General features: G+C 44.7%; 1 long non-coding RNA gene across 1 annotated transcript; it reads left to right on the forward strand.

Moving 5' to 3' along the window:
- Positions 1-1,544: 1,544 nt before the first annotated feature.
- Positions 1,545-9,549, forward strand: LOC147912438 (uncharacterized). The gene is made up of 4 exons (XR_015549946.1): positions 1,545-4,090; positions 4,707-5,164; positions 5,255-5,345; positions 8,329-9,549. It is a non-coding gene; the product is annotated as an uncharacterized LOC147912438 (long non-coding RNA).
- Positions 9,550-19,637: the final 10,088 nt, after the last annotated feature.

A 19,637-nucleotide genomic window follows, 5' to 3' on the forward strand; every position in this document is an offset into this window, starting at 1 on the left:
TCCTTCAGTCCTAGGAATTAGTGGTGCGCTGGATAGCAGTCCCTGAAGAGGTGAGATGATAATCCTTTTTGAGATTAAGAAATCAGGTGGAATCTGAACTGTCTCTAGACTTGTTTTTCCAATCTTGCAAGGAATTCTTTTAAGGACAATTGCTCTTGATTTCTCAGAAATTGGGTCATAACTCAAATGACATTATAGGTTTATCTACCTGTCCAACTACATCAAAAACCATTCAAGTTTTCTCCAAGTTTGAAGTTCCAGGGGCATAGCTGCCTTATCTGTTTCTTATGTCTCAATCTTTTGTCTCAATCAATATCTAGGAGCATTTTGAGGAACAGCAGATGCTTTGGGATTGACAAAAGACAGGAGAACTTTGAACTGCTGTCTACAGCCATACCTCTGGCTCTGCAGAGATTCATAAGACAAAGATAGTTGCTTCCAGTTCCCCCAAAGAACTGGATTACATTTTGAATGCCAAAAAAAAGAGGTTAACACACCCCTCCAGCTGCATTTTTCCACTTGCTTCCTTATATCAGGGAAGTTTTTTTGTGGGGGGGGGATGATAAGCCCTGAGCTAACATCCAATGCCAATCCTCCTCTTTTTTGCCAAGGAAGATAGGCCCTGGGCTAACATCTGTGACCATCTTCCTCTACTTTATGTGGGACGCTGCCACAGCATGACTCGATAAACGGTATGTTGGTGCATCCGAACCTATGAACCCCTGGCCACTGCAGCGGAGCACATGCACTTAACCGCTAAGCCACCAGGCTGACCCCTCAGGGAAGTTTTTAACTTAAGACGTAAATCAAAAGATTTTTATGTTCTAAAATTTCAGGACAATGTATCACACCTTTAACAGTCTGCACAAAGCATTTAACAAAGGCCATTTGTTCTAAGTGTACAAAAAAAGAGATACAATCACTTCACATATAGCCCATACATGTATCAGTTTTTCTACAAAATTTCGTCTGAATTCCGTCACCTCTTATACCTCTAATCATAGCTTTCATTAGGACTTTATCAATAGCTCTTGGTCTTATAATTTTGCACAGGGGAGGAATTCCCATTCAGACATTTTAAAACACACTCAGGCAAAGTTGATATAACCTCTTTTTTTTTTTTTTTTTTTTTTTTTTTTAAAGATTTTATTTATTCAGTTTTTTCCCCCCAAAGCCCCAGTAGATAGTTGTATGTCATAGGTTCACATCCTTCTAGTTGCTGTACGTGGGACTCGGCCTCACGTTGGACGGAGAAGTGGTGCCTCGGGGCGCTCCCGGGATCCGAACCCGGGCCGCCAGCATCAGAGCGCGCACACTTAACCGCTAAGCCACGGAGCCGGCCCTGATATAACCTCTTTATATGAAATTAGCTCAAACATTCCACATTTGTAATCTTATCAACATTTATACTTTATACTTTCTCAATTTAATTATAACCTGAGTCAGGGTCTTAAGGCAAGTCATCATTATTTTTTTCCTTTTTTTAGTTTGACCTTTTCAGAGGTACAAATAAAACAAAACAATATTTTTTTCCAATTTAGAAGTTTACTAAATTTAATATATCCATCATCTGGACACATTGACTAGTAGCAACACATACCAAAGCTTAACCATGGATGCAAGAGGAGTCCCCATAAGAGATACAGAGAATTCACTCCCCAAAATAAGAAAGCACAACAAACAAAGAATGTTGAGATGAAAAAGGCCCCTTATGAAAGCAACGGGTACCCCTTATAACCAAGTTCCCTAAGAGCAGGCACAGTCAGACAGGGTATCCCCCAGAACTCCAGTCTACTCTACTGGCCAACAAGATGCGTGCTGGTAAATGCATCCTCCAGATGGCAGAGACCAGAAAGCTCACAATGCCAAGATCTCAAGACATAGAACAAGACAAAAGGAAAAAACCTCATCTGATATGCACTTCAGCAGCTGTAGCTAAGCCTTGGGTCTCTCAGAGCCAGAATAATACCTAGCCAGGAGGTGCTGCGGGGTTGGGGATTGTGTGTGCTTTACAGAGCACCTTGTCATTGCACAGACATTTTCTTGAAGTTGGTGGGGGACCTGTGTCATCTACCCTGTTCTGTGATCCAACTGATCCTTTCATGGGAAACTTCTTGAGGTGGTGTGTGTCTTTAATGGCTCTTAACTGCTTAATCCACGCCCACCAAATTTGCAGCATTTTTGGCTGCCAAGATGTCCTTAGTGACAGCTTTTCACGTCATGTGCATATTCCCAGACAACAAGCTTATAGAGATGTGTGTGTCTTATGACAAATGACAAAAAAAAAAGGAGACAAGGAGAAATGGTGACTATTTCTGAAAGGAAAAGGATGAATTAACCAATGAGTACTCAACAAAATCCTAGAGTCGCTGAGTCCAAGAAGCTACTTTCACCAATATTTCTCCTGCTAACCTAAATTTAGAAAAGAAAAAACCTCACCACTCTTGCTTCCACTGGACCCTGCAGGTAGATATCTGGGAGACTGACGTGGTAAGAACTCTTACCATCTGCTTGCTCTTGTCAGGGGTGCAGGACCTCTCAGCTGCAGTAGTCCAGGAGGGAAGATCCTCCAGACAATCAATATTTTACCCCAACCAAGTCACCAAACTGTAGGGGAGGAAGACTATCCTCTACCCACTCTGGATCCTTTCTGGCTGGGCTATGAATTAAACTGACATGAGACAGAATAACAGGAGAAAATTAAACAAAGGTTTATAACATGTATACATGGGAGAGACCCAGGGAAACTGAATAACTCACCAAAATGGCTGAGCTGCCAGGTTAAACAGCATCTTCAGCTAAAGACAAAAGAGGATGTCGGGGGTAGTGGTTTGGGACTTTGAAGGAGAGGAAGACAATTCACATGGAGTTGGAAAGGCAAATGTTTGAGAATGTGGCCTGAGAGACAGAATATCGATAAGATAGGCTTGTTGGTGCCTTTCTTATCACAGCTATTTTACATTATACTATAGTTATCTCCTGGTATTAGTTCTTTCCTCAAACACGGCTTCTACCTTAAATTCTTTTAGGCAGTTAGGGGGAAGGCCAAAGTTTCTTTCAGAGTCTTTTGAGCCTTTAATGTCTTCAGCTTGAAATAATCCACATACTAGAGTGGCACATCTTGGGGCAGCCTTCCCTGAAGCCCATCACCAGTGATATAATTGAGTCTGAGTCCAAGGACTTCAGAATTGGGGGCAGAGGGTGTAAGCCCTGGTCTGGGTCCAAAAGCTGAAGAACCAACAATGCCAATGTCCAAGGGTAGGAGAAGATGGATGTCTCAGATCAAGCAGAGAGAGAAAATTCCCCCTTCCTCTGACTTATAGTTCTATTCAGGCCCTCAACCTGATGTATAATGCCCGGGGGACTAACAAGAGTGATCTTTCTTAATGAAGGAAATCATACGGTATTTGACCTTCTCCCTCTGACTTATTTCACTTTGTATTATACCCTCATATATATAAATATAAATAAGCATACTTTTGCATTATTTGAGAAAATGCAGGAGACTGTTCCTACAGTTGGGGACTCCACATACACAGGAACAAAGTGACCTGGTGGCTCCAGAAATGTCACGTTGGAGAGACCTTGTTCTCTCTACATCTAGCTACAGGTTCTACTATAATGATCCCTATTATAAAATAGTAATTACTTCTCAAAAGGAAACTGAGGACCACCTGAGAGTAGAAACACTGGAAGAGGCGTGGGGGCTCCCGCAGTCCTGTGCTCCCCTAAAGAACTTGTAAGCAACCAGTCCTGCTGCCACAGTCACGGAGCAGGACTTATATCAGATGTCTCAGAGGATGACCAGAGCAGTGGCCACTCTGCTTACTACTGGTTTTCTACACAAGGACATTGTGATACACTCACACACATGCACACACACACCCACGTGCACACCCTATGGGCAGGCACAGACTCTGACCAGCATTACACACACAGGGCTGTGACTCAGGATCTTATTCTGTATCCAATGCAGAGCCCCCTTCCCACTGTGCTGTGACCCAGCTGCTGAGGATCCATGTGTGTCACTGGTCCAGTCTGGATGATCAAAGCCTGAAGGTACTGACTGTTTACCAGGAAAAGGAAGAAGGTAACTAGTAAAAGATTTAAAATTATAACTTAAGTGGAGAACATTATGAGAAGGACTGAGCTCCCAGGCGAGGTGACTGTCCACCCTGATTTGACCAGCAGTGAAGACACTGCCAGGATGTGGCACTTTCGGGGCTAAAACTGGGAGTGTTCTGGTGAAGTAAGAAGAGTTGGTCTCTGCACCAGGGTCTTCTGGGCCTAAGCCCAGGTTCAATCAACGTGAAAGAATTCTTGGCCAGATAGTTTTGTGTGTATGTATTTGGTGATTCATTTCAACTGGGAGTCTAGCTAGAAATTGGTCAACTCACCATGGAAATCAGATATTTTGCAAGATCTCTGAAAACTGGGGGCCATGCCCACCAGATATCTCCTCCTTGTGGGACCAAGGGGCCATTTTGGAAAGAGCCCATTCTAAAGGAGAGACGGTCCACGTGCAATGCTGCTTCTAGGGCAGGGGTTCAGGGATTTGAGGAGAGGGGAGATTCTGAGAGAACACAGAGTCTGTTATTCAAATTGTCTCCTCACACCTCCCTTGCATATGGGTCAAAAATGAGAGAACTAAGGAAAATTAAATTAAAAAAAGAAAACCTTCCCTTTTGTCTTCATTCCTACAACAGTGTCTTCAGATCTCTTCCTCAGTTGCTGTTCCTTCAGGAACAGATATACAGAAGAATAACACAGCAGGAGGGCCATCCTGAAAAGAGCATGGTAGACACTGAGTTGAATAAGACAATATCGTTTCTGGAGAACTGAATCCAGGCCGATCTGCTCAGGTGTGAGAGACCAAGGCATTTACAATGAAGATTACCCCTGAGATCTGTGGGGAATCCACCCAAAGAGCAGGGGTCTCCTTGTGGCTGTTCCTACAATCAAGGGTTTGAAATGAGTCACCTTCTGGTGCCAGGACACACAGGCAAAGAGGAAGCTGTCATTGTCCCCAGACACTAAACCAGAGACAGCATTTCTTTAGAACTTCATGGGGAGAGTACTGAGTCCTCAGGCCATGTTGCATGAAGCCCCCTTTGCACAGGGATGGGGAAACATCTTCAGAGCACAGCTTGTGAGCACAGGACAGGTATTGGTCTCACTTCTCATGAACTTGGACCACTGTGGTAAGTGCCGCTGCCCACGTGAGAGCAACAGTAATAATCAACCTTTTCCTCAGGTTGGAGCCCAGAGATGGTCAGGCAAGCTGTGTTGCTGGATTTGGAGCCAGGGAAGTAATCAGGAATCCTTGAGGGCCAAGAACTACCATCGTAAGTCAGGAGTTTGGGGACTGTGACTGTAGCAGGACAGAAGGTTATAATGCCCAGTATAGCTTCTGCTTCCAGAACAGGAGATGGTGACCCACTGTCCCAGAGACCTGGACACTGAGGGAGGCTGAGTCAGTGCAGACTGAACCCAGGGCCCTGAAAAGAGGAAAAACACACTCTGTTGAGCTCAGTGCTGAGGCCCAGATGAGCTTGAGGAGGAGGAGACAAAGGATCAGCCCAGATGTCCCCATGGTGCCTTCCCTGGAGGACTCACCTATGCCCTGAGTGAGGAGGGTGAGGAGGAACAGAGCCCAGGCCATGGTGGAAATGCCCCAAGAGCGCTGCCTTCTGAGACCCCAACCCTGAGCCTGGCTCCCCCAGATTCCTCGTCTACCTAAGAGGAGGAAGGGGCCTCCATGCAAATCTGCTTCCTGACCTGCCTCTCCTCACCCGTATGTGTCCTAGCTCTTGATTCTAGATATTTCTGTTCCCCAGGACAGCAGAGCCTAGTTGTAGGATTAAAACTCTTTGACCTGTATTTCCTGAGTCAGGACGGATGAAACCCAGCACATGGAGCTCATCTTGAACGTCCCTGTCCTTCCTACTGCAGGAGTCATGGTGGTTCCTGCTGAGAAGTTCCAGGATTTCAGCTCCTTGCTCTCAGGGATGACAGTGAGGACAGGGTCCAGGACAGGCTAGGGGAGATCAATCGCTTGGTTTCCAGGGACTAAGGGCAAGGCTAGGTTCTTCTCGTTTCCCTTTCAACCTCCCCCGTCCTCCTCAGAGGGATGCATTGTCATGTATTGTTCTTCCCCTGCCTGTGCAGTGGTCAGAGGCTGGGGCCTGGGATTCATTGATTGGTCTTTATAGAAAAGAACTTCTTGGGACTCAACAGATTTGGGGCCAAATCTCTAATTCACTTTAGGGGGCTCAGGAGAAAGCAGCTCCTGGGATTTCAACAGGCCAGAGTTAACCACAGCAATGACCTTCCCCAATTGCAGGCTCTTACTGCTCCCTGGTGGCCACAGATGGTGTGACATGAGTACCAAGGAAGGGAGCTGAAAGTCTCTGCTGTGCCCCTTCTCCAGTCCTGCCTCCTTCCCCTCGCAGCTCAGGACCAGGCTCCCTGGTCCTTTCTACTCCATTTCATGCTCCTTTCCCTTTTTCCTGAACTTCCTCCGGAGTGGAACACATCTTCTCCCACACCAGGTGCCCAGACACTGCCCTTCAGGATCACATTACCTGTGCCAGGAAGGTGCTTCACATGGTTAGTGTCCTAACGTAGCTCTGGCGTGAGGGCTGAGGAAACACTGGGTGAGAAATAAAATCACCCCAGCAGGAAGGTTGCATGAGAAAATGGGATGAGGAGACCGACTGGCTCCTCAAAATGTTACAAGATTTAAAATGCTAAGAGAAAAACAAATGTCACCGGGGGGTGGAGGTCTGGGGTGCAGAAGGACCACTTATACAAAATAATTAATGAAACCAAACCAAATATGTTAAAAATATACAAAAAGTAAATTACATTTTCTTATATCACCATCCAAATTAAAGTTTACATTTCCTTGAACAAACACACCTTTAAAAAGAGATAAAGAATCTAGAAGAAATGCTAAGAAAAATGTGTGACATCTAATCCAGAAATCCTATAGACAACTGAATGGCCGTTATCTGAGGTACTGATTCCTTGGTTCTTGACAGTTAAGTACTGGAGGACATTGTGAAAATGAGGACAACAAAACATTTCAAATCTCCCCTAACTATAGTGAACACACTGTCATCTTCAAAACATTTTTACAAAATGTATACACAGTTATGGTTTTAGTGATATTTGGGAAAATGCAGATAGCTAGTCCTCCACCATAGTCACCAAAAAACAAGATGTCCTGTGCAATGGTATTTCCAGAAAGGTAATATTTGCAGTGATCTTGTTTGTTCAACATCTGGCTACAGGTTTTCTCTCTACTGCTCCTCTTACAAAATATTGCAATTATCCACTTAAGAGGAAATTATCATACCACCTTCAAAAGCAGAAACAAAGAAAAGGCATTGGAGGCTCCCTGCCCTCATGCACACACGTAGAATATTCATGAAGAATCTAAGTCCTGTTTCTACAGTCAGGGAGCAAGTCCTGGGTCAGAACAAAGAGGAAAACCAGAGCAGAAGCTCCTCCCCCTCCTGTAGGTTGTCTCCACAGGACACACCCCCCACAGCATGGACCCTCCCACCAGCCTTGCACTCACCCAGGGATGCCATTCAGGGCTCTACCTGTGTCTTCAGCAGAAGATGACTCGTCCCACTGGTGCTATGACCAACCCCTGAGAGGTCACCCTGTGTCACTCTTCCAGTCTTAAATGGTTATGGTATGATGTTACTTACCATTTTCTGGGAAAATAAGAAGGTGACTGGGAAAGAATTTTGGAAAAAATCTTAAGTATGTGAGCATTATGAGAAGGACTGAGCTATTAGATAGGGTGACCATTGCCTCGTTTGACAGGAATGAGGGCACATTTGGGACACGGGACATCAATGCTGAAAGCAGGAAAGTGAAGAGTTGGTCACCGTACCAGGTCTCCTTGAACTTAAGCCCAGTTTCATTCAGGAGCCCAACAAATTCTTACACAGAGATTTAGTTCTTTGTGTACTTAGTGATTCCTCGTATCTGGAATTCCAGCTAGAAATGGAATTATTTCACCAAAGAAATCAGATAGCTGTGAGAATTCCTGAGGAATTGGGGAAAGAATCACAAAATATCTCTTCCCTTATGGAGAAAAGGGGCCATTTGGAAAGGGTCCACTCTAATAGGGAGACTGTCCACATGCAGGGCACTTCCAGGACAGGGGTTCACGGATCTGAGGGGAGGGGCGATTGTGAGGTAGCACAGAGTCTGTCACTCACCTTCTCCCTGGATCAGCCATTGGTTATGGGGTCAGGACAGGGATGCTGAAAAGAAAAGTAACATCTTCCTTTGTCTTCATTCCCTCAGCAGGGTCTTCAGATCTGTTCTCAATTGTCATTGCTTGATGAATAGACATGCAGAAGAATAACCCAGCACAGAGGCCATTGTGACTAAAGCAGAGCGGTTACTGAGGGGAAGAAGACAAGGATACTTCTGGAAAACAGGGTCCAGCTGGTTTGTATGGTGTGGGAGATGGAGGCATTCAGCTGGATTTCCCTGAGGACTACAGGAAATGCACCAGGCTGGCATCTCCACGTCCCTCTGTTCCTACCATAGAGCAGTGGAGCCTCATCACACAAGGAGGAGGCTGTCATTGTCCTGAGACAATTCGGCAGAAAGCATGCCTTTTTTTCATCTTCATTGTGGGAGAAGAGAGGAGTTGAATGAATAAGAACTGAATTCTCAAGGCACGTACCTCATGAACATTGCATCTTCTCCTCATCTCTATCTACTGGTCATCTCCATTGATGCCTTCCCCCTATAGGCAATAGATGGAAAAATTCATGAAGAAAGCTGACATCTCCCAGATACTGTCAACAGTGATACGGTCCTGTAATGCTCGGGTCTGAGTGGGTTGGATTCTCATTTGTACTTTCTCATCTGTACTAGGCTTGTCTTGATATAAGCCATTCTTCAGTGTCCCCATCAGCCAAGAATCATCTCTTTCTCTTCTTCCTAGTGAAGTGATCTCAGATGACTCCTGGAGTCCATGCAAAGCTAAGTAGCATAAAATATAAGAAAGCTAATCCCCAGACAATATTCCTGCTAGAGACCCAGGACCTGTCCATGAGGCCACAGACCCATCTCTAGAGGACCCTTCTCTTTCCTCTGTGGCCTTTTCTGCCATCTTCAGGATGGCCTCCAGTAGATCCCAGGGGAGCTCCACTTGAGACTGAGCCTGAGCCTCTGTTAGAGTCAACATCTTCTGGGGCCTCCCAAGACAGAGACATTATCTTTTCCTCACTCAGCTGGTTTGTGGCTAGTTCTCACTGATTCAAACTACACGTTTTTGGGGATGCCACCTAGGAAGGTGTGGGGAAGAAATGTAAAGAAAAGTAATAGAATGATTAACACAAAAATCAGCACAGTGACTAATTGGGGAGTGGGATGGATGGAGAGGCTTTGGGTGGGTAGATGTGGTTTCCATGTATTATTTTTCCTTAAATTGTGAATATTCATTTCACACACTCTTCTTTAGGAATGATGCAGTTTATAATAAAGCAATTTAGAAAAATAAACTGAAATGTATCTGAATACTTTTCCTTTCCTTAGCTTCATAGATAAGAACTCAGAGCACATGTAGATAAGGAGAAAGTTTTCATGAGAAACTGCAAGTATAAGGTGAAACACCTGCCCTTGTAGCCTTTGCAGATGGTAGAATCAGTCAACCAGAAGCTTTGAACAAAGAAACTGGGAAAGGAAAAGAAAGAACTAATAGTGGGACAAAGTGCCCTTTGGTTTTGACGAAGCTGAGGCCCAGACCCCAGTCCTACCCTCTCCAGCATTTCCAGGACTCATTCAAACATCAGGGAGAAAAGAAGGAGAGATGCCCCTCAATGTGGTATCCTCAGGAGGCCCTAAGAATGAGAGAAGAAGGTAGCCTCGTTGCCTCCTAAAGAATTCCCTGAGGGCCGGCCCTGTGGCTTGGTGGTTAAGTGCGCGCGCTGCGATGCTGGTGGCCCGGGTTCGGATCCCGGGTGCGCATCGAGGCACCACTTCTCCGTTCATCCTGAGGCCGAGTCCCACATACAGCAACTAGAAGGATGTGCAGCTACGGCATACAACTATCCACTGGGGCTTTGGGGGGAAAAATAAAATAAATAAAATCTTTAAAAAAAAAAAAAAAAGAATTCCCTGAGATCAAATGTGACATTTTTATTTTGTCATGTGAAGTGATGGTAACTTAGAATTTCATGCCTTAGATCCTGAAAGGATCACTTACCCTTGGATTGTGACAGAAGAAGACACAGAAAGATTAATGAGATTCCATCAACTGATCAATGGATAAATAAAATAAGCTATGTCCATACAATGCGATATTATTCAGCCTTAAGAAATGATGAAGTAGTGATACTCTATGCTTCAATATGGATGAGCCTTGAAAACGTTATAATGTGTAAGAAGCACCAGATACAAAGAGCCACATACTGTATGATTCCATTTATGTGAACTGTCCAGAACAGGCAAATCTGTAGAGATAGAAGGTAAGTTAATAGTTTTGATGAATTGAAGGACGATAGAAATGGACAATGACTGCTAAAGGATGAGGCGTTTCTTTAGGGAGATGAAAACATTCTGGAATTATAGAGTGTTAATGGATGCACAGACTGGTGAATATATTAAAAACCACTAAATCATACAATTTAAAATGAGGAATTTTATGGAATATGAACTCTATATAAAAAAATTATCAAGGGCTACATTCTGGTGGATAAACCTTACTCTCAAATGATCCAGAAAATGAATAGGTTTGGTGTGCGTGCATGTGTTGTGTATGTATATTTACGTATGTGTATGTACATATACACGACACATACATATACATACATGTGAAGAGAGAGAAGAGAAACAAAGAGATGTAAATGAAAAACAAGCGTGGTAAAATGATAACAACTAGTGAATCAGGAAAAGCTTATGCAGGAGGTTTTTATATCTTTATATTTTTATTTTAAGTTTGTAATTACCTCAAAATAAAATGTAACAAAGAAAAACCAAGTGAAAGACTAAGTTAGGAGTGAAGGGACTGAGTGAGCTCAGAGGAGGTTTTGGTCTCACTTTTCCATGAACTTGAACCACTATGGAAAGTGTTACTGCCTGCATATGTGCCACAGTAATAATCAGCCTCATCCTCAGACTGGAGACCAGAGGTGGTCAGGGAGGCTGTGTTGTCAGACTTGGAGCCAGAGAATTGATAAGAGATCCCTGAGGACCAAGAACTGATTCATAAATCAGGAGATGGGGGCTATGCCTGGGAGCTGTTGGTACCCAGAGACATAATTATAACCCCTAATGTCATTGCTGGTTCCAGCTAAAGAGATGGTGACCAACTGTCCCAGAGCCCTAGATGCTGAGGGAGGCTGAGCCCAGGACCCTGAAAAGAGGAAAAACACATTCTGGTGAGTTCAGTGCTGGGGCCCCAAGTAAGCCTGAGAAGGAGGAGACAAAGGATCAGCCCAGATGTCCCCATGGTCCCTTCCCTGGAGGCCTCACCTGTGTCCTGAGTGAGGAGGGTGAGGAGGGTGAGGAGGAGCAGAGCCCAGGCTGTGGTGGAGATGCCCTAAGAGCACTGCCTTCTGAGACCACAACCCTGGGCCTGGCTCCCCCAGACATCTCTTACCCCCTCCCCTGCCTCAGTGAAGTGAGGGGCCTCCATGTAAATCTACTTCCTGCACCTGCCTCCCCTCAGCCCCCTCTGACCTGGCCCTTGATTCTAGATACTTCTGTATCCTTGGACAGCGCAGCTTGGCTGAGGGATTAAAACTCTTTGACATATATTTTCTGAGTCAGGACAGACTGAACTCACGACAGAGCCTAGGGAATCAAGCAGCCTTGGGGTGTCCTTACTTTCCTATTGTGGAAGTCGTGGTGTGGATGACAGAGGGATGCCTAGATGTCCCCTCCTTGCCATGGAGAGAGGAGGTGAAGAGAGCATCCTATGCTGGCTGGGATGAAAGGAAGTCCAATTACTCCTCTTTCCAGGGACGAAAGGCAGAGCTGCAGCCCTTCGTCTCCCTTGGCCCCATCTTGGTTGCCCTCAGTTATCAGGTCCTCATGCATCACTCTGTCCCCTGCTCTGAACTGGTTTGAGGTTGGGAGGTGTTGATTGGCATTTCTAGAAAGAGATTTCTTGGGCACAATAGATATTGGACACCCATTCCCTCGTGTCTCACTTAGGAGTGGCTCAGGAAGCAGCTATTGGGACTTAAACTGAAACAGGATAACAACAAAAATTACCTTTCTCAAATACAGGCCCTTGTTGGCCTCTTATGGCCACAGATGGTGGATGACAAGCACCAGGAAAGGTAGCTGAGGGACAGCTGGAAACTCATGATCTGCTCCTGCACCTTTCCCACCCCCTTCCCCTTCCAGCTCAGTACCCAGCCCTGGACCCTGCCTAATCCTATTCACGATCCTGTTCTTTAACTTTGTCCAGAGTGAAATGTGTATGCGTCAAGTGCAAAATCAAGTGGCCCAGATGCTCCCCCTCAGGGTCACCTCGCTTATCCGGGGAAGACCTTGTCCCAGGCTTTATTTCAGTGAGTTGGATGTCGGTTTAAGGCTGAGGAAACACTAGACATTAAATTAATTCAACCTGAGTAGATATGTGGATGAGAAAAATAGGCCCATGAGAAGATGATTGAATTCTCAAAATGGTTAGAAAAAAAGAATAATGCAGGAAAGAGAGAGCTCAGTCAGGATGGAGAGTGACCTAATGGAAATCAAGAGAAAGACTTCAGTGTTTGGGGATCTGGGAAAGGGGTACTAGGGTCAGGATTGGCCTTAGGGAGCAGCTCCTGGGACCTCTCATTGGGCAAGTCTGTGTGACACAGGGAACATGGGGTGTTGTATGTCTTGCCCCTTTGTGCACACTGAGACTACCTCACCTGAGAGCTGTGAGACATCCTGAGGCAAAGTCTCTTCATCCACAGATGCTTGACCCTAGTGTGTTTTTCTAGAAGCAGGTGGGTCTTGGGCAAAGACTCTAATGAGAGCTGACTGGTCCTTCCCATCATGGAAATGGACATGGGCCCTCAGGAAATGGGTTAGGAGTTGTCTGGAGTGTGAGTATTCTGGAGAAGCTATTGTAGTGTCACTGTGCATACGTGTGACAGACGTTCCCAAGAGCACAGCAAGGGTGAGGCCCTGGCCAACGGTAGGATGAGCAAAGTGCTGGACCCAGGCATTGGGCGAGAAGGAAAGGGGCCGTTGGGAAAATGGCAGATTTGCATTTGAGTCTATTCTTTTTGTTTTAAACATTTATGTGTTGTACTATTTTGTTTTATTATTTATTTATTTATTTATTTATTTATTTATTTATTTATTTATCTATTTATTTTTGTGAGGGGATGAGCCCTGTGCTAAGATCTGCCAATCCTCTTTTTTTGCTGAGGAAGACTCGCCCCTGGGCTAACATCCGTGGCCATCTTCCTCCACTTTATATGGGACACCGCCACAGCATGGCTTGCCAAGCAGTGTGTTGGTGCGCGCCCAGGACGCGAACCGGCGTACCCCAGGCCACCGCAGCAGAGTGCGCACACTTAACTGCTTGTGCCACCGGGCCGGCCCCTGTGCTGTACTATTTTAGACATTAGTTTAGATAATGACAACATTAGAAGAAATAATGGCAAAACTCTCTCCAGTCTAATGAAAACTGTAACTCACAGAACCAAGAGTCCAGTGAATTCAAAGTCCAAGAAACATGAAGAAAACCACATTAAGTTTCATTATAAGCAATATTCTTTTTCTGACAGAAGCCTTTCTGGAACCCATATTCTCCTCAGTGACTATTCACATATTAGTAAAATCTCAACAATAGAGGATGGTTCCTTGAAGATTCTATCACCTAATTTCCTTCTCTCTTTTACCCTCCCAACCCTCGGGACACACATTCCAATCCCAAGTCTAATTCTCACTCAGCCAATGTGACTGCGGGGTCCTGATTCTGACATCCCAGGAGACCTATTCCTGCAGAGCCTGGGGGATATGGAGAAAATGTACCTGAGCAGTAACTGTTTAAATTGCTAAACTGAAAGTGAATGAACACACACCTGAGCATGTCCCCACTTAAACCCCACTAAAACTGTCCTGAGGGATTACATTGTGTGTTCAGGAACAAGGATGTCAGATACAGGAGCATAAAGGGAACACACACTCAGGGGCCAGGAAGCAGTGGGACAAGTGTTACCTGACTTAGACTTGAGGGAGACAAGTCCCAAATCTGCAGGCAGAGTCCCTCTGAGATACCTGTGGAATTCTCACTTGACTGTGAGTGTGGCTGAGATGGGGGAGGGGAAGACTAAAGTTAGAACAGGGGAGTGGAGCTGTTAGAGAAGCAAGGTGTCCCTAGACCCTCTGTCCTTCCCAGTATTGAGGCAAAAGTAGAACACTGCCAAATAGACCCTCCCCTACCTTGGTTTTCCTCACAGAAAATAAAGCCCACATCTCTGGATGAGGGCAGACAAGGCGGAGTGAACTCTGGGTATCATGAGGAGAACACTGCGTGCCTCATGCATGCTGGGCTCAGGGACCACCTCCTTCTACTCACTGTCCCTCATTTAGACCCTTCTTTCCAGGCAAAAAGCCCAGCTTATTTCTGAAGAACGGACATTGCCAAGTTGCAGGCAGCAATGAGAACATCTCTACACCAGAGCATGTGATGTGTGTTCTCAATGACTTGGAATCTTATCTGTATGTCTTCATCATGACCACACCACGGTGTCCCTATCAATCAAGAATAATAGTTTGCCCTCTGCCCCTCCCAGAGAGTGATCTTAGACTACTCCTGGAAGAACATGCTGATCTGAGAAGCAGAGAATGTGGGGTACCAAATACCCTGACAGGGTTGTTTCTGGATGCACCGTACCTGGCCCACACCCCATCAGTGATGGTGCCTGACTGTTTGGATCCTTCTCTTTCCCACTGGGGGCTCCCCTGCTGCTCTAATTCTCAGGAGGAGCTCTTGTTATTTCCAAGGGAAGCTCAGCCGGACACTGACCCTGAGTCTCTGATGTGCCTAATGTCTCCTGTGGGTCACATCCTTGCAAACAGTGTCCTTTTTCTACTCAGCTTGTTCATGTTTGCTCATCACTCTCAGGAATATAAGCTATATTATACAGGGATGCAGATATAGTTGGAAAGAATGAACACAAAGCAATGGAATGATTGACCTCAAATTCAGATGCTGGCTACTTAGAGATCAGCATTGATGGATGTGCTTTGGGTGAGTACTTAGAGATTCCATTTCTTTTTCTTTCATAAATAGTGAATATTCATTTCATGCACTCCTTTTAAGGTAGGAAACACTTCACAATAAATGAAATTTAGAAAAATAAAGTGAAAGTACCTGAATTGTTTAACTTTTCTTGACTACATAGACAAAAACTCAGAACAAATATAGAAGTGGAGAAGTCTCAAGGAGAAATTAAGGGAAAAAAGTGGAAAACTGACTTTGTGGACTTTTCCAATGTTGATAGACAGAAGTCAGCCAGAACCTTTGAATAAAGAACCTGGAAAAGAAAAAGGCAGAGCCAATGGCTGAACAAGGTACCGTATCATACTGTTCTGATGAAGCTGAGGCCCAGATCCAGGACCCCCTCCCTGACCTGTCCAGCACGTCCAGGGCATGTCCAGACAGCAGGTGGAAAAGGAGCAAAGACGCAGCTCAGTGAGGAATCCCTGGGAGGCTCTAAGAATGAGAGAAGAATATAAAGATTTCCTTGAGACTGAATACAATATTTTTATTTTTTCATGAGGAGTGATGTCAATGTAAGATTGTCATGCCCTGGATCTCAAAAGCGTCACTCTGCCTTCAGTTGTGACAGAAGAAGAGACAACCAAAACGAATGAGCCCATCAACTGATGGATGGATTAACAACTGTGGTGCATCCATACAATTGAATATTATTCAGTGATAGACACAAAATGAAGTGCAGATACATGTTCCAACATGGATGATCCTTGAAAACATGATGACAAGTGAAAGAAGCCAGACACAAAGGGTCACATCATCTATGGTTCCATATATGTGACATGGCCAGAAGAGGCTATCCACAGACTAACGTATTGTTTGCACGGGTTGCGGAAGTGGACAATGGGGAGTGATTTCTGATGGGAGTGGTGCTTTTTTTAGGGCTGGTTTAAAATGTTCTGACTGAGAGAGTGTTAAATATTGCACACTTATAAAAATATTAAAAATCAATGAATAGCACAACATAAAATAATAAATGTAATGGAATATGAATTAAACCTCTGGTAAGTATTAAGGCCTAGTGGCTTCAAGGATGCAAACCACTCTCAAACAGTTCAGAAAATGAATAAGGTTTTTGTGTGAGTATGAATGTCTGTCTGTGAGATTTTGCTTGGGCTTGTGTGTGTATATTACACATAGAGATAGAGAGAGAGAGTTATTGTTATAATGAAAAGCAAACGTGGCAAAATGTAAAAAAAAAGGTGAATCAGGGAAAAGGATATGCAGGAGTCTTTATATTATTTTCTCAAATTTTATTTAAGTTTGCATTAATTTCAAACTAAAATAATAATCAAGAAAAAAATAGAATAGAGCCTTAGTTAAGGGTGAAGGGACTGGAGTGAGTTCAGAGGTGGTTTTGGTTTCACTTTCCCGTGAACTCGGACCACTGTGGACAGTGTAACAGTCCTATATGAGTAACAGTAATAATCAGCCTCGTCCTCAGCCTGGAGCCCAGAGATCATCAGGGAGGCCGTGCTGCCAGACTTGGAGCCTGAGAAAAGATCAGGGATCCCTGAGGCCTGAGTATGGACCTTATAAATCAGGAATTTGGGGGCTGTGCCCCGGTGCCATTGGTAACAGGAAACACAGTCATAATCCCCAATATCATTGCTTTTCCAGCTCAGGAGTTGGTGACCAATTGCCCCAGAGCCCTGGAGAGTGAGGGAGACTGAGTCTGGGAAGATGGGGCCCAGGACCCTGAAAAGAGGAAAAGAACACTATGGTGAGTTCACTGCTGGGGTCCCAGGTGAGCTTGAGGAGGAGGAGATGAAGGATCAGCCCAGTTGTCCCAATGAACTCTTCCCTGGAGGCCTCACCTATGGCCTGAGTGAGGAGGGTGAGGAGGAGCAGAGCCCAGGCCATGGTGGAGTTGCCCCAAGAGCACTGCCTTCTGAGACCCCAATGCTGGGTCTAGCTCCCCAGACATCGCTTATCCCCTTCCCCTGCCTCAGAGGAGGGAGGGGCCTCCATGGAAACCTGCTTCTTGACCTGCCTCTTCAGCTCCCTCTGACCTGGTCCTTGATTCTAGATACTTCTGTATCCTGGACAGCTTATCTGAAGAGATTCAAACATTTTGATGTTCTGAAGATCAGGACCTTGAGTTTTTCTACCTGATTTTCAGAAGAGGGAAAAATCAGCTGGTGTCCCTCATGTTAATGAGCTCCTGGTCCATCAGAGTCTCTGCTGTGATACGATTGCGTCTCTGTGACCATCCCAGGTCTGGGGCACTCCCTTCTGTGTCTTCTGCTGGGTGTGGGCTCTTTAGGGACTCTCTACTGTTAGGAAGCTGTCACTGCCCACCCCCAGGGAAACACCTGCAATCTGGCAGTTGATGGGTGGTGGGGGGTCTCCCAGCTGCAATCTTGTCACATTCTCACCCTTATTTCCTTGGTCTGAAGAACCTGTCCCATCAAACATCACAAGGTAATCAGTCACTTCCCAGCCACTCACCCACATGCCACATGGAGAAGCAGGTGCACAGGTGTGAGGGAACCCCATGGGGGGACAACAAGCACCAGTAGTTTCATCAGGTACGAGGTCCATTTAAGGTGTTGTAAGCGTGCACTACCCTTTTCTCCCAAATGCAGCTATAAAACCTCAACAGAATGCATGCGGGAGATATTTCAATACCTAGAAAAGTTAATTCATGTGAGACAGACAGTGGGAAGATACCAGTATTTGCAATCTCATTGACAATGAGTGGGCTTCCCATTTTTCCTTCAGTGTCCCGTGACCCAGACTCAAGGCAGCAAGATGGCTGTAAGGGGCACCAGCGTGAGGCAGAAATAGATGCCCAGGAGAAGTTCCTTGTTCTGGCCTTAAGATGAGGAAGAGAGCTAATGCTCAGAGCAAATTAAAGATACTCACATTTACCTTTTCTTTTGTTTTTTCTCTCTTGTTCCCCATGCCATAATCTCCAGGCAAGTCTCCTGTGGCGGCAACAGTGATAGTGGACACCGTGGAGGCAGTCCTTTCTCCTTAGGAGCTCTTTTTCCCAAAAAGGTGACAATCAAACCATTGCATTTGTTTCTCTTTGTCATTCCACTACTTTCACATGGACATGGGCCCTGTCACAGGAGATGCCTAATAGTGCAGAGTAATTAAGTAGCAATTTGTTTCAGTCAAAAATGGAAAAAGTCAAGGACAGGAAGGTAGAAATACTGTAGAGATTGGGGAGTCGAAGAAGCTTGGAAAGTAATCCAGAAAATTATTTATGATCCCTAGGCTCCCCTCTGAGCTGCACTTGCATGGATTCTAATATCAGAAGAAAGATATTAGGAAAAGATTTTAGGGATAGACAACCACCCAGATCCAAGATGAGCCACTGCGTAGCTCACACTTAGGACAGATCCCAATAGTAAGTCAAAAATTTTATGGAGCTGGCCCTGATGGCCTAGCGGTTAAAGTTCCGCACACTGCACTTCCTTGGCCCGAGCTCAGTTTCTGGGCACGGAACCACACCACTCGTCTGTCAGTAGCCATTCTGTGGTGTTGGCTCACATAGAAGATCTAGAAGGACTTAGAACTAGAGTATACAACTATGTACTGGGGCTTTGGGGAGGGGAAAAAAAAGGAAGATTGGCAATAGATGATAGCTCAGGGCGAATCTTCCCAGCCAAAAAAAAAAAAAAATGATTATGAATTTTCCTGACATAGAAACCAAAGTTAACCAAAAGAATGATAGAACCAACAGCCAGGACACAACTAGGCAGATTGACGGCTAATACAGAAATATTAAAATAAGATCTAAACAGGACCCAGAGTTCATCCAAAATATTAGATTTATCCAGGATAGGATCCAAAACCACTTAAGATATGAAGAACCAGGAAAAGGTTAACTACAATGGAAATGATTATTAACAGAGGCTAACTCCAAACTGAGAGATATGTTGGAGTTATCTAGCAAAGATTTCAAAACAGACTTTGAAAAATGATACCAGAAATTAGAAAAAAGCTTCTGGACGGAATGGAAACAGAAATTCTCAGGCAAGCAGTAAAAGATACAATGAAGCACAAAATGGAAGTACTACAAATAAAAACAGCAATGGATGGGATTAAGGGCAGATTGGTCATTGGGAATAACAAGTGTCCTCCAAATCATAGCAATGGAGCTGTCCATGGTAAATACAGAGGGAAAAAATGAATTTTATAACATGGAGTATTATCAGCAAATGTGAGAACACTTCAAGCGACCTAATACACATATAACTGGTGTTCTCAAGAAAGAAGAGACAGAGTTACAGAAAGAAAGCACATCTCCCGATGCTCAACAGACCCCAAGCTTAAGAAAACACATTATAAACAATTCTTTTTAGTATAGACACTTTCCAGACCCCTCTGTGGCTTTGCAGATTATTGATTTATTAGT

The sequence above is a fragment of the Ceratotherium simum genome, chromosome 35 (assembly GCF_057802395.1).
Source record: "Ceratotherium simum simum isolate JZ-2026a chromosome 35, ASM5780239v1, whole genome shotgun sequence".
Taxonomy (NCBI): domain Eukaryota; kingdom Metazoa; phylum Chordata; class Mammalia; order Perissodactyla; family Rhinocerotidae; genus Ceratotherium; species Ceratotherium simum.